The 11,780-nt window shown below is 37.4% G+C and overlaps 1 long non-coding RNA gene across 3 annotated transcripts in view; it reads left to right on the top strand.

Moving 5' to 3' along the window:
- Positions 1-1,427: 1,427 nt before the first annotated feature.
- LOC113633434 (uncharacterized) overlaps positions 1,428-11,780 on the top strand; it is a 36,156-nt gene continuing 25,803 nt past the window's right edge. For all 3 annotated transcript variants that reach the window (XR_003438200.1, XR_003438199.1, XR_003438201.1), the window contains exons 1-2: positions 1,428-1,478; positions 3,376-3,543. This is a non-coding gene — a long non-coding RNA (uncharacterized LOC113633434). The remainder of the gene's footprint in view (positions 1,479-3,375; positions 3,544-11,780) is intronic.

Below are 11,780 nucleotides of genomic sequence, written 5' to 3'. Positions count from 1 at the left end.
TTAAACAAGGAAAAGCATCAATGCCAAAGGGCTGGTGAAATCTACAGGGAAGTAACGGTGTTATGGCAGAGCATAGATGTTGATGTCAGACGTATTTAGGTTCATACCTCAGCCTGCCACTTATTATCTATTTAGGCAAGTTGGTTAACCTCTATGTGCCTCAGTTTCCTTGCTTTTAAGTTGGAAATATAGTACCCAGCATAACAAATTATTGTGAGAATTAATGAGATCATGTAAGGGGGCTGAGTTTAGCTTTTGGTACAGTGAGGATACTCAACAAGTGATACTTGTTACTATTAATGTTATGATTATACCTTTATAAATCAGCATGGAAAAACTAGATCATATTTAAGTTGCTATTATTCCTTCTCTTCTAACACTCACTAGCTCTGTGACTTTGGGCACACGACATACTTTCTCTGATCTTAGTTTTCTCATCTATAAAATGAGGATAAGCATATTTCATAGTGGTGTTGTGAGGATCAACTAAGTTAATACTTGTAATGCTCTTAGAACAGTGGCTTGCACATAGTAAGTACACAATAAATGTCAGCTATTACTACTACTACTACTATAACTATTGTTATTGCTATTATTCTCAACCAAGGATGAACACATACTAATTGAGCACTATTATGAGTCCAACAGTGTTGGTAAAAGATTTGTGAGCAATACTGAATATTAAACTGTGTAGTATTGAGGCTAGGTTTCTAGCACTAAGTACTCAAAGTATTTGATTAATTAATGAAGGCATGCATTAGTAACCCAGAGAACAGACAGTGAATTGGTGAGGAAGAATCAGGAAAAACAATACTCATATTTTTGAGAGAATTGAATACATGAGAAGGGAAAAAGGAGAGTGTCTTAGACTGGGACAAAGGCATGAAGGCATAAGTGGAACAAAGTGCGTATGGAGAAGTGAATGTCCACCAGCAGTGGCATGCATACAAGAAACTGCAATATAGTAAAGTAATACAACGGATTACTATACAGCAGAGAATATTAACTAATTGTACCTATATATCAGTGTGGATGAATCTCACAAACTATGGAGTAACATAAGCAAGTCACAAAATAAAAGCTATTATTATTCTATTTATATAAAATTCTAAGCTAGGCAAAACTAAATTACATTGTTACAGATAACATATGTAAATTATAAAGCTATTAACAATTATTATTGCAAAAGTTAAAATAGTGGTTACATCTGGGGAAAGGAAGGGAAGGTCTCATGAAGTATTAATGTTCTATCATTTCATAATGGGGGTGTGTATGAGAACTTGGGTGTTTGCTTTACAAATTTTATTTATTTATTTTTGGCTGCATTGTGTCTTCGTTGCTGCACGCGGGCATCAGTAGTTGTGGTGTGTGGGCTCAGCTGCTCTGTGGTATGTGGGATCCCCCAGACCAGGGATCGAACCGGCGTCCCCCTCACCAGCAAGTGGATTCCCAACCACTGCCACCAGGGAAGTCCCCAGGTTTGTTTTTTTTTTTAGTGTACATGTATGCTTTATATATTCTTTTTTATGGATGACATATTTCATAATAAAAAGTAAAATCACTTAAAAGTAAGAGTGAATGGGGTCCAGGAAGTTAGCAAGCTCAACCAGAGGATATTGTATGTTGTGGAGTAGCAGGAATTAAAACAAATAAGGTGATATTCAATCCATTTCTTTTTCAGTGCTAAACGGCATCCAATTGGTTACTTTTTCCTCCTATAAGCTTAAAAATCTCACCTTCCTCAATATATAAAAACAAATAATAATGAAAAACAAAAACAAAAAAAACAAACAAATAATGGAAGTCATGAAGCTGAGTCAAGGGGTCATGACGAAGGGTATTGAAACCTGGGAGAGGAATGTTACCTCTGACACCTAGCTAGCTGGGCTGGGGTATCAGGCACAAGGCAAGAGTGAGGCATTGATAGTCGGCAGTTGTCTATCGATATTCAGGGCTTCCTCATCACAATTGAGGCCCTTATTCCAGTTGACAAATGACACCCCACCAAAAGAGACGATGGAATTCATTCTGCTATCGAGGATATGGTTAAAGCAGAGTCTGGTCAGTCCTCAGTGGGAAAATGGAAGAGATCAAGTGAGGATAAACCAAAGGAATGTACTCCTACTAGGAAGATCAGAAAGAGATATAGGCTGATATATATGCAAGTTTAGACACCTGGAGTTTATCTCTTGTGCCCGAAATCTGCCCCAGACATTCCATTACTCATGGCTCTTTCTCTTTTAATCCTGCTGTCGAGGAAATAAGATGCAAGCCGAGCAGGTGGGGACTAAAATCAATAAGTTTAACATTTTATTTGAATGCTTCTATCAATAGAATTTAGCCAGCAACGAAAAGGTTTATTCTGAGCTCCTTATTATTTTTTTAAATGGCTAGCCAGCTGAGAGCTAGATAGCTGGATATTTGGAAGTATTTCTGTGTTATTTGGGTTCAATTAAAATGTCTCTGTCTCTCTCTCAGAAATTATTCTGGGAACAGGTAAATGTCCAAGGCTAAATAAGAATACTAGAATACCATAGCAGATAAATCTTGCCTTGTTATAATAATTATTTTACTGTTGTTTTTGTATATAAAGTGGTAGACACTTTACATAATCCCTCAACAACCTTGCAAAATTGCTTTTTTTCCAGATAAGAAAACTGAGGCTCTGCAAGTTTAAATAATCTGACCAAAAACGTATAGTGAAGCTAGGATGCCAACTCAGTACTGTCTGAACACAAAGCAAAAGCGGTAGTTAGGTAATCACTAGTTTCTTAAAAAGCAGAATACTTTAAAGGAATCTTCTCAGAGCTAGTCATAGAGGTGGGAAGATTGTTCTCAGAAAGACTGGTATATCTAGTGGAAGTCTTTCTAAACTAATGAAAGACTGGGTGGTGAGGGGACCATGTGAAGTAGAAAAGGTGTAAGTCACCTAAGGTGGTCAGTGGCTCCTCACTTCCCACTGATTGTTGTAATGTGGGATTTAGGCCTAGTATTGCTAAATTTATTATTTTTCAAAAGAGGCCAGAAATCAAACATTTAAATAAAAAATCTCCTGATTAAAAAAAAGACTGTACTGTGTCTGAGTTTTTACAAAACTCTATAATGGCCTAACAAAGTCTGCCATCAGCCTGAATTTGCCCTGTAGGCAACTAATTTGCAACCCTAAACTTATTCCAATACTGCAAACCTGGGCTTGCAGGTGGTTTTCCTTTTAGCCTCCAGAGAATTAACTAGCTGTCTCTTCCTCAGGAAAGCCTTCCCTGGCCAGATTGGCTCTTCCAGTTGGACTTTCTCTAATTCTCTATAGATCCCCTATCCTTCCTCTCTACATACATTTTTTGGAATTACATGTTTGATGTTTTTCTTTCCTCCTAGACGGTAAGTTCATGAAGCAAGGAGCCATTTCTGTGCTGGTCATTGTCATTGGCTTCCCCAGAATCGGACTTTGGCTGACAGGAAGTTATGTGAAGGAGGTTTACTGAAGCGTGATCTAGGGAGCACCAGGTGGTTAAGGGAACCGGATTGGTCTGGGAGAGAATTAAGGTGAACAACTTAATAGAGCTCCCACCTGGGAGATAGTTATCTATAGTATATGATAAATAATTTATATGTTACTACTTTAAAATAAAGATATGAAAAATGGGTGTTTATTTGAAATTATATTAAATTCTGTATTATTTACTTTTCTGTTATATAAATGCTATTGTTTCAACCAAAGCAATATAACTAGTTAATAGTGACAATTAGTAGTAATTAATAGTAAGACCAATTAATTGTATGTGTGAGGAAGATTTAACAATATTTCGATATTTCTTCCCTCTGATGCAATGATTTAACTCTCTTAATTGGATATTAAATAATTCCAGGATATAGTAATGTGTATTTTTAAGATCCATACTAATTAAACAGATATTGCCTATATCTAATAAAAAAGTAACAATGAGATGTTTCTTTCTATCTTACGATACGGTAGAATAGTTTTACTCTTTCAGTTTCCTTTTCCAATAATACTTCTCTGAATGCCTGAAGCCTTTGCCTTAGGACATCCTTTTTTTCTTTTATGTAGTGGTAAAAGTAAATATAGTTGAATGTAAAATTCATTTTGATTTGCAGCTCTGCTCTTTCTTTTAAATCTTTTCCTTCTAATTTTATTGAGATACAATTAACATAGAGCACTGTATAAGTTTAAGGTGTACAGCATAATGGTTTGACTTATGTATGTCGTGAAATGATTATCACAGTAAGTTTAGAGAGCATCCATCTAGTCATATAGATATAAAATTAAGGAAATAGAAAAAAAATTTTTCTCTTGTGATGAGAACTCAGGATTTACTCTCTTAACAACTTTCACTTATAACATTAGCAGTGGTGATTATATTTATCATGTTGTACATTATGTCCTTAGTACTTACTTATAACTGGAAGTTTGTACGTTTGCCTTCATCCAATTCTCCCTTCCACAACCTCCATAACCACAAATCTGATCTCTTTTTCTAAGAGTTTGTTTGTTTGTTTCTGAAGTATAATTGATCTACAGCTAGGCTCTACTATTAGAGCATGTTACACACCATAGTGATTCAATATTTCTATACATTTCAAAATGATCACCATGATAAGTCTAATTACCATTCAAAGATATTAAATATTATAGCTATAAGCCCACGGATTTCTGATGTCAATCCAATGTGACGACATTGATCCCAATATCTTCTCAACAAGTTGGGCATTGAATACTTGGGATTTTACTCTGTAGTAACAGCAGGTTTTTAGACTTTTAAGAATTAGTTTCTGGCTCTCCCAAAATGTCCATTCATGTTGTATCTATACACTTGTTTTGGTAGACCAGCTGCTTATCAATCAGATCCTTTGCATGTAGAAGTCAATCAGGTAGGTTATCCATAACTAAATTGTTCACCATTTTTTTTCATTTTTTTAAACTTTTTTGGGGTTTTGTTTTGTTTTTTTAATTGTTCATCATTTATAAACAATCAAGCACACAGGATGTCATCATAAGTTAAATGTCCTTTTCAGCATTTAAGGCATAGAGGTAATTTGAACTTGTGAACTTGAAGTTGGATTCCAAATAAGGTAGTTTTAGTAAAGAAATGAGAAAGTCCTATTTAACTTGGCTACCATTTTCTGAGTTTTAAAGCAGTCTTATTTCTCCAAAAAAAAAAAGAGTCATTTTGTTTTTCACTGTATGAGTTTTGTTGAAGCCCACACATAACATTGAATGATTCATGTGCACCCAGTCCATCCTTTTCCAGTTTCCTTATGGCCTCTTCAAAGATCATTGAACAATTTCAGAGAAACAGCATATACAATTCTGTTTTACTGTAATCTTTTATCCATTCTCCCTCTGGATGCATTTTCATATTAGAGAAGGACATTCTTCTTGTCTCACAGTTTGAAAATATGATTTTACAGTAAGCTAACATTTTAGCATCTTTTCTATGGCTAGTAGCAATGATACCCATCTTGTGGGCACATGTCTAAGGACACAATCTCTTTCCATTTCTATAAAGTCAATCTTATTAAGTGCTTCTGTGCATTTTAAGGAAATTGAAAAGTGACCAATGTTTTCACTATGAAAGCCTCAATATTACGGGCAAGAAAATCACACTCCTTTTTTTTCCCCAATACTGCTGTGTACAGGTGTGTAGAACATAGCAGGTAAGACCTTTCTATTTTGTTTGATAAGAAGTTTCTAGATTGGAATTTTACAAAATTTATATTTGTATAGTACATCTGCTGAATATACAGATAGATAAGCAAAGTCCACTTCTGTTTGAACAAAATATCAACGATCTTTCGTATTTTCTGTAGTTTGATTAAAATCTTCATAGAAATCAGGAAGATGATTTGATTTTCAAATCAAAATACCTACGAGCCAGGGGGAATTTTTTTTTCTTGCCATGATTCAATTTATCACTTGTACTATAGAAAGTATGGTCATTGGTAATATCTGACATCATCGGCTCTAAGGGACCAACGCATCGGTTATCAAAATTCTCCCGTTTGTTTGGACCACAGGACTTTTTAGTTGGGACTCTAAATCAGAAGAAATAGCTTTACTCAGCAACACAGAGCAATTAAGGGACTGATAGATAATGTTTTATGTGGTGTGTCTAAATTAATTCAATGGCCACTATTTTCAACTGAGCCTTGGTGTTTTTTGGGGAATATGAAAAAACTGTTGATTGATTTAAAGTACTTGCCTGCTTCATTTCCTAACTTGTGAGATTTAATCTTCTTATGTGCTTTTACCTCCCCTTCTCCAACCCCAAGTTCTTTTTTGCATATTACACCAATATTGTACCAACGGTATTTTTTGTTTTAGTTTGGCCCTGTGTCCATTATCTAATAAAGTACTTCTAACAGTATGAAAGACCAAGCCTTGAGCTATATCTTATACGTGGGAGCTCTGACTCAACGTCTCATCTTCAACTCTTTAATGGAGTTCGTCCTAATATTTAGAAAACTTCAATTTTCCTACATGCTACAGGGATAGGAGGCTGTACTTAAAGGGAGAGGCGCTGGTAGGAAATTGCAGTAAGCCCTGGAGTTTCTTAGTACAGCACAATGGAAATAAAAGCCACCTCCCTTCTGCTGGTCCATTTTCCCTTTTGGATGAGCAAATGGGAATCATCTTTAGGGCATTACGTATTCATTGAGGGGCTGTGACCTTAATCCATAAAGCCCTATGGAGTTTATGCTTTGATTACCTTAAAGCTCGCCTCCCCTTATACAGTGTCCCAGACAGTCAAAATCTCCCCACAGTGTTCCTGCTAACAGTTCACAGTTTCAGTGGACCCAAGACTGAGCCCCATCTGGTAAACAGGGCTTGGTACAGAGATTCCCTTAAAGTGATCTGACCATGCCACACAGTTTGCCTAGAAATCTTCTCCTGAATTTCTATAAAGCTAGGCCAGTTTTTAGAACTCTCCTTGAATTATTGGAGAATACAGTAATTAAAATAAACTATAATTGTGGATTCACTACAACAAAGTTTCCATAAAGAAACTTTGTTTCTAAATAATGGCATTTAGAGTTTTCTTGTTATTAAAAGGAGATGAATAAAGGTTAAATTTAATGGGGCGGGTGTAAGGGTAAAAACATTTTTTGGAGGACCTACATGTGTCGGGAAATTGGTATGTTTTCTCATTTGACTCTCACAACTCTATGATGTAGATGTTATTATTCTTATTTTACGAATGAGAAAACTGGCTTAGAGATGTTAAATAACATTTCCAAAAGCATATGGGTAGTGAGTGGTGGACTTGGCATTCAAATTCAAGTGTGTGGGCTCCAGATTCTAGGTCTTTACATTCTGTTACCCAAATAATTACTCTTACTGAACTCCCTATTTCTCACCCCAGCTCTAATTCATTTCTTCTTTATCCTCTTTACTTTTCCCCTATTGTCCACCAGCCTGTTATATTTTTCATCATTTCTCCTTTCGATAGTCTCTTTAATGTCTTCTTTTTTTTTTTTTTTTTTTTTTTTTTGCCGTACGCGGGCCTCTCACTGCTGTGGCCTCTCCCGTTGCGGAGCACAGGCTCCGGACGCGCAGGCCCAGCAGCCATGGCTCACGGGCCCAGCCGCTCCGTGGCATGTGGGATCCTCCCGGACCGGGGCACGAACCCGTGTCCCCTGCATCAGCAGGCAGACTCTCAACCACTGCACCACCAGGGAAACCCTAATGTCTTCTTTTAATGACTATCTTTTTAGTTTCATTTCTCATCTCCTAGAGCTTAAGCCACTGTCATCTTTCCTAGACCACTGTATTAATATACTAACTGATCTCATATTTATTTTCTCCTTTCAGAGTCTGTTCTCCATACATGATTATCTTAGAGGAAATAAGTAAATTATGCCACTCCTTTGCTCAAAATCCTGTAATGGGCTCACATCACAATTTAGAGTAAAATTCTCCCTTTTGATGGCTGAGACATTCTGTGGGGTCTGGCTTCCACTTTAACCTCTTACTGAGTCTCCTGCTCTGCTCCTCATTCCAGCCACACTGCTCTTCCTGCAGGATCTTGCACTCCAAGCTCATTCCTGCTTTTGTACTTGCTGCTCCTTTGCCTTCCCTCTGACCTTTCCCTGGCTCACTCTCTTACTTCATTTAGGTCTCTGTTCAAACATTCCCTCGAGAGAGAGGTATTCCTTGACTCTCTATTTCTAAAATAACCACCAACTAGTCCTACTCTAATGGCTTACCCTAGAATTTATCACTCACTGCCTGGAATTACATTAGTTGTGAACATAAATTTATTCTCTTTGTCTTTCTCCTGCCATTAAAATACAGGCTCCATGGCAACAGGAATCTTTTCTGTCTTGTTTAGCACTGTTTCCCAGAGCCTAGTATAGTGCCTGCTTGTAGTAGACAATCAGGAAATATTTTTTTGAGTGAATATACTTTCACAAGTGCCTCAGGAATTTTCAAGGTGATCTTAGCAAATTGCTTTTCTGGCCACTAAATTATTTCTTCACTTCTTTTATTTGTTGCATTTTTAAAATTAAACACTTACTCTAGCACTTGATCACATACTGCCTAATGATGTATTTTGTATTATTACTTAAATAACGTCTATACAGTATTGTTATAGTTTGTGTGTTTCAATTTTTATCTTGTCTGTAAACACCATAGTAGCTTAAGGATAACTGTACTTCTCTTAGTATTTTCCAGAGCAACACAGTTATTGATACCACATAGTAGGAAATCATAGATGCTTCATTATTTGATGATTGAATTAATGACATGTTATTAAATCCCAAGACAATATTCTAACACTTTTTCAATATTATTTCTTTTATCCTTATGACAACAACCTGAAAGTAGGAATTCTTATTCTCCTCTTGCAAATAAAACCGTGGTTCAGAAAGGAGAAGTGAAATGCTTCATTAAGGTTGTACACCTAAGAAAAGATGAAGTGGGTCTTAAACATAGATCCTGACTTGAAAACAAACGCTCTTTCCACTAGAGACTATAATTTTGCAGTAAATCTGTTAATATATAGATTCATTTATAAGGCACAATGACTCCCAAATCATACTGAGCTGACTTGTCTATTGTGGGTAAAGAGGAAGAGTAGAGTGTGTGGCTCTTGATTTTTACCTTTATGCCATGCGCTTACAGTGCTGTGAAAAGAAGAACTGCAAAGGCAACTGGATCTACTCAAAAGACAGGCATTTAAAAACGCAAAACAAACGGGCATGAAGGGTAAAGTACAATTTTGATCCAATCCTCCATATTACTTGACCCCCCAAGACAAACTATGTTGCTTTCTTTTCCTTCCCATGACCATTATTCCTAATGAGGCCTGTGATGCACAGGAAAGTGTAGCTCTAATTAGAACTGGGAAACTCAATGTACAGCCTAAGGGAAAGTGAATCAATCACTAGCTAACCACATTTCAGTTCTCCACAGTTGTCCAAAGCTTGCAATATCCTTGGCATCTTTGCAAGCATGACATTGTGCAAGGTGCCTAGCCAAACCAAAAATATCACTGCCTAGAGAGTACAAAAGAGGGCAGCAGCACACAGTAGGGATTTGGTGATTTGGTGAAGCTTGACATTTCATGAGATCTTCACATTTGCTGTACTTTCTTATTCAAGCTGAATTTCCTGAATGTTAACATAAATCAGTGGCTGTCATGTTTTCATATACAAGAACCACCAGTGCATCCTGTATGAAAAAGCAGATTCCAGGGTCCTCATTGCTAGGGATTCTCATTTAGTAAGCCGTGGGTGAGCTTGAGAACCTGAGTCTTAAGTACCTCCAGGTGATTCTAATAATACATCATCCACGGAGGTATATCGGTCTAGAAAAACCTTTCCCCCCACTCAGATATTTTAACTCTGGACTTGTGTTTTATGTCTCTGAATAATGTATTATTTTCCACATGAGCATGGAGGACAGAGAATATTATTAAATGTGTTAATTTTAGAGACTCAAATCCAAAATGATAATCAGAGAAGAGATTGATCTTGGAATGATTTATTCAAGCCATTTTGTTTTTTGTTTTGGTCTTGTAGGGCTTTTAATGCACAGTCAATCTTTTAAATTAGACATCAGCCAAGTGTTAGCTCACAATCTATATTGCTAAGTACAATAAGCTGGCCCAGTGTTCTGGCAAGAAGGATGAGCTGTGAACAGTGAGGCCTGACAACCAAAATGGTGTGAAGTGCTTAGATCACCTTGGGGGGAATCTTGGCACTAATGCTAATCCTTATTTCCCAGAAGGTTCCTCAAGTGTCACACAGTGGGGAAACCATTAGCTGACACACTGCGAGAGGATTTTGATTGCTGTGATACATACATGCTGCATCTTCTGGGAATTTTTGTACTGCTTTCATTACACGATTTCTCTAAATAATTATTGAAAACTTATATTAGACTCTATAAAGTTATATATATCACAGTCACAGTCCTTGCTCTATTTACCCCATAATATGGATATGGGCAGATATGGATAAGAGCAGACCTGTATGTTATTAATTACGATAGAATATGAAAAGCACTACACAAATGGTATGAACAAAGTGCTCAGAGTTTGGAGGCTATGAAGAATGTGGAGAGGACGACATTTGAGCTAGACTGTAGAGTATAAGTAACCTTTCACCAGGCATAGGATGGAGCAAAAGCCTTTCTAAAGAGAAGGACTGCTTTAGGATAAAATAATAGCAACTAACATTTATGGAAAACTTATTACTTGCTAGATACTGTTATGAGCACTTGTGTTTTATCTCATTTAATTCTCAAAAACCTCTATGTAATGGGCACTGCTATTATCTTCCATATGAAAATGAGGAGAACCAGCTGTGTGCATATGTTTGCAATACTCTTGGATAGCAGGAGCGGGTCAGGCAGTGGCAAATGGTGTGGCGTGACCTGAGTCAACAGAGGAGGACTCAAAGGTAGGCTGGGGCCAGGCGATGAAGTGCCTTTGTTAGATGCTGATGAAGTGCTTTTACTACATGGAGGGTTTTGTTTTTGCTTTTTAAATTAGTGTTTCTAATTACAAATGTGATATCTACATGTGATTTTAAAATCTACAAAGAGCGCATAATAAAAAGAATCTTTGGCACCCTAGATCTTCATTTCCACGGCCTCCCTCCTGGGAAGCAACCACTTCTTGTGTATCTTTGTGGAAATCGTTTATGTGTAAACATGTCCTTTCTTCACCCATTTTTGCACACACAGGAGCATACCATACAGACCTTGATTTGTATCTTGAGATCATTCCGTATTTGGCACATTTAGATCTATCTCATTCTTTTCCACAGCTCCGTGTTTTACAATTATGTGGTTGAACCATGGTTTATTTAACCCATCCACTAATGATAGATATTAAATATGTTGCCAGTCAATACACAATGCTGATTTGAATATTCTTGTCTTTGAAAACATGCAAGTATTACTTACAGGAGATGCTCCTCAAGGTGGAATTTCTGTGCCCCAGAAAGAAATTTAAACAGGGGAGTGGCGTGAACAAGCTGGCCTTTTCTTTTTATTTATTTATTTTTTTGGTGGTACGCGGGCCTCTCACTGCTGTGGCCTCTCCCGTTGCGGAGCACAGGCTCCGGACGCGCAGCCTCAACGGCCGTGGCTCACGGGCCCAGCCGCTCCGCGGCATGTGGGATCTTCCCGGACCGGGGCACGAACCCGTGTCCCCTGCATCGGCAGGCGGACTCTCAACCACTGCGCCACCAGGGAATCCCAAAGCTGGCCTTTTAGAGCCATCAATCTGGCTGTTGTGTGGAGGATGGATTGG

This window comes from Aethalodelphis obliquidens, unplaced genomic scaffold (genome assembly GCF_003676395.1).
Source record: "Aethalodelphis obliquidens isolate GAN/ISIS:26980383/991018 unplaced genomic scaffold, ASM367639v1 scaffold39, whole genome shotgun sequence".
NCBI lineage: Eukaryota > Metazoa > Chordata > Mammalia > Artiodactyla > Delphinidae > Aethalodelphis > Aethalodelphis obliquidens.
Note: the sequence above shows the minus strand (reverse complement) of the source record. Positions and strands in the feature narration are given on the sequence as shown.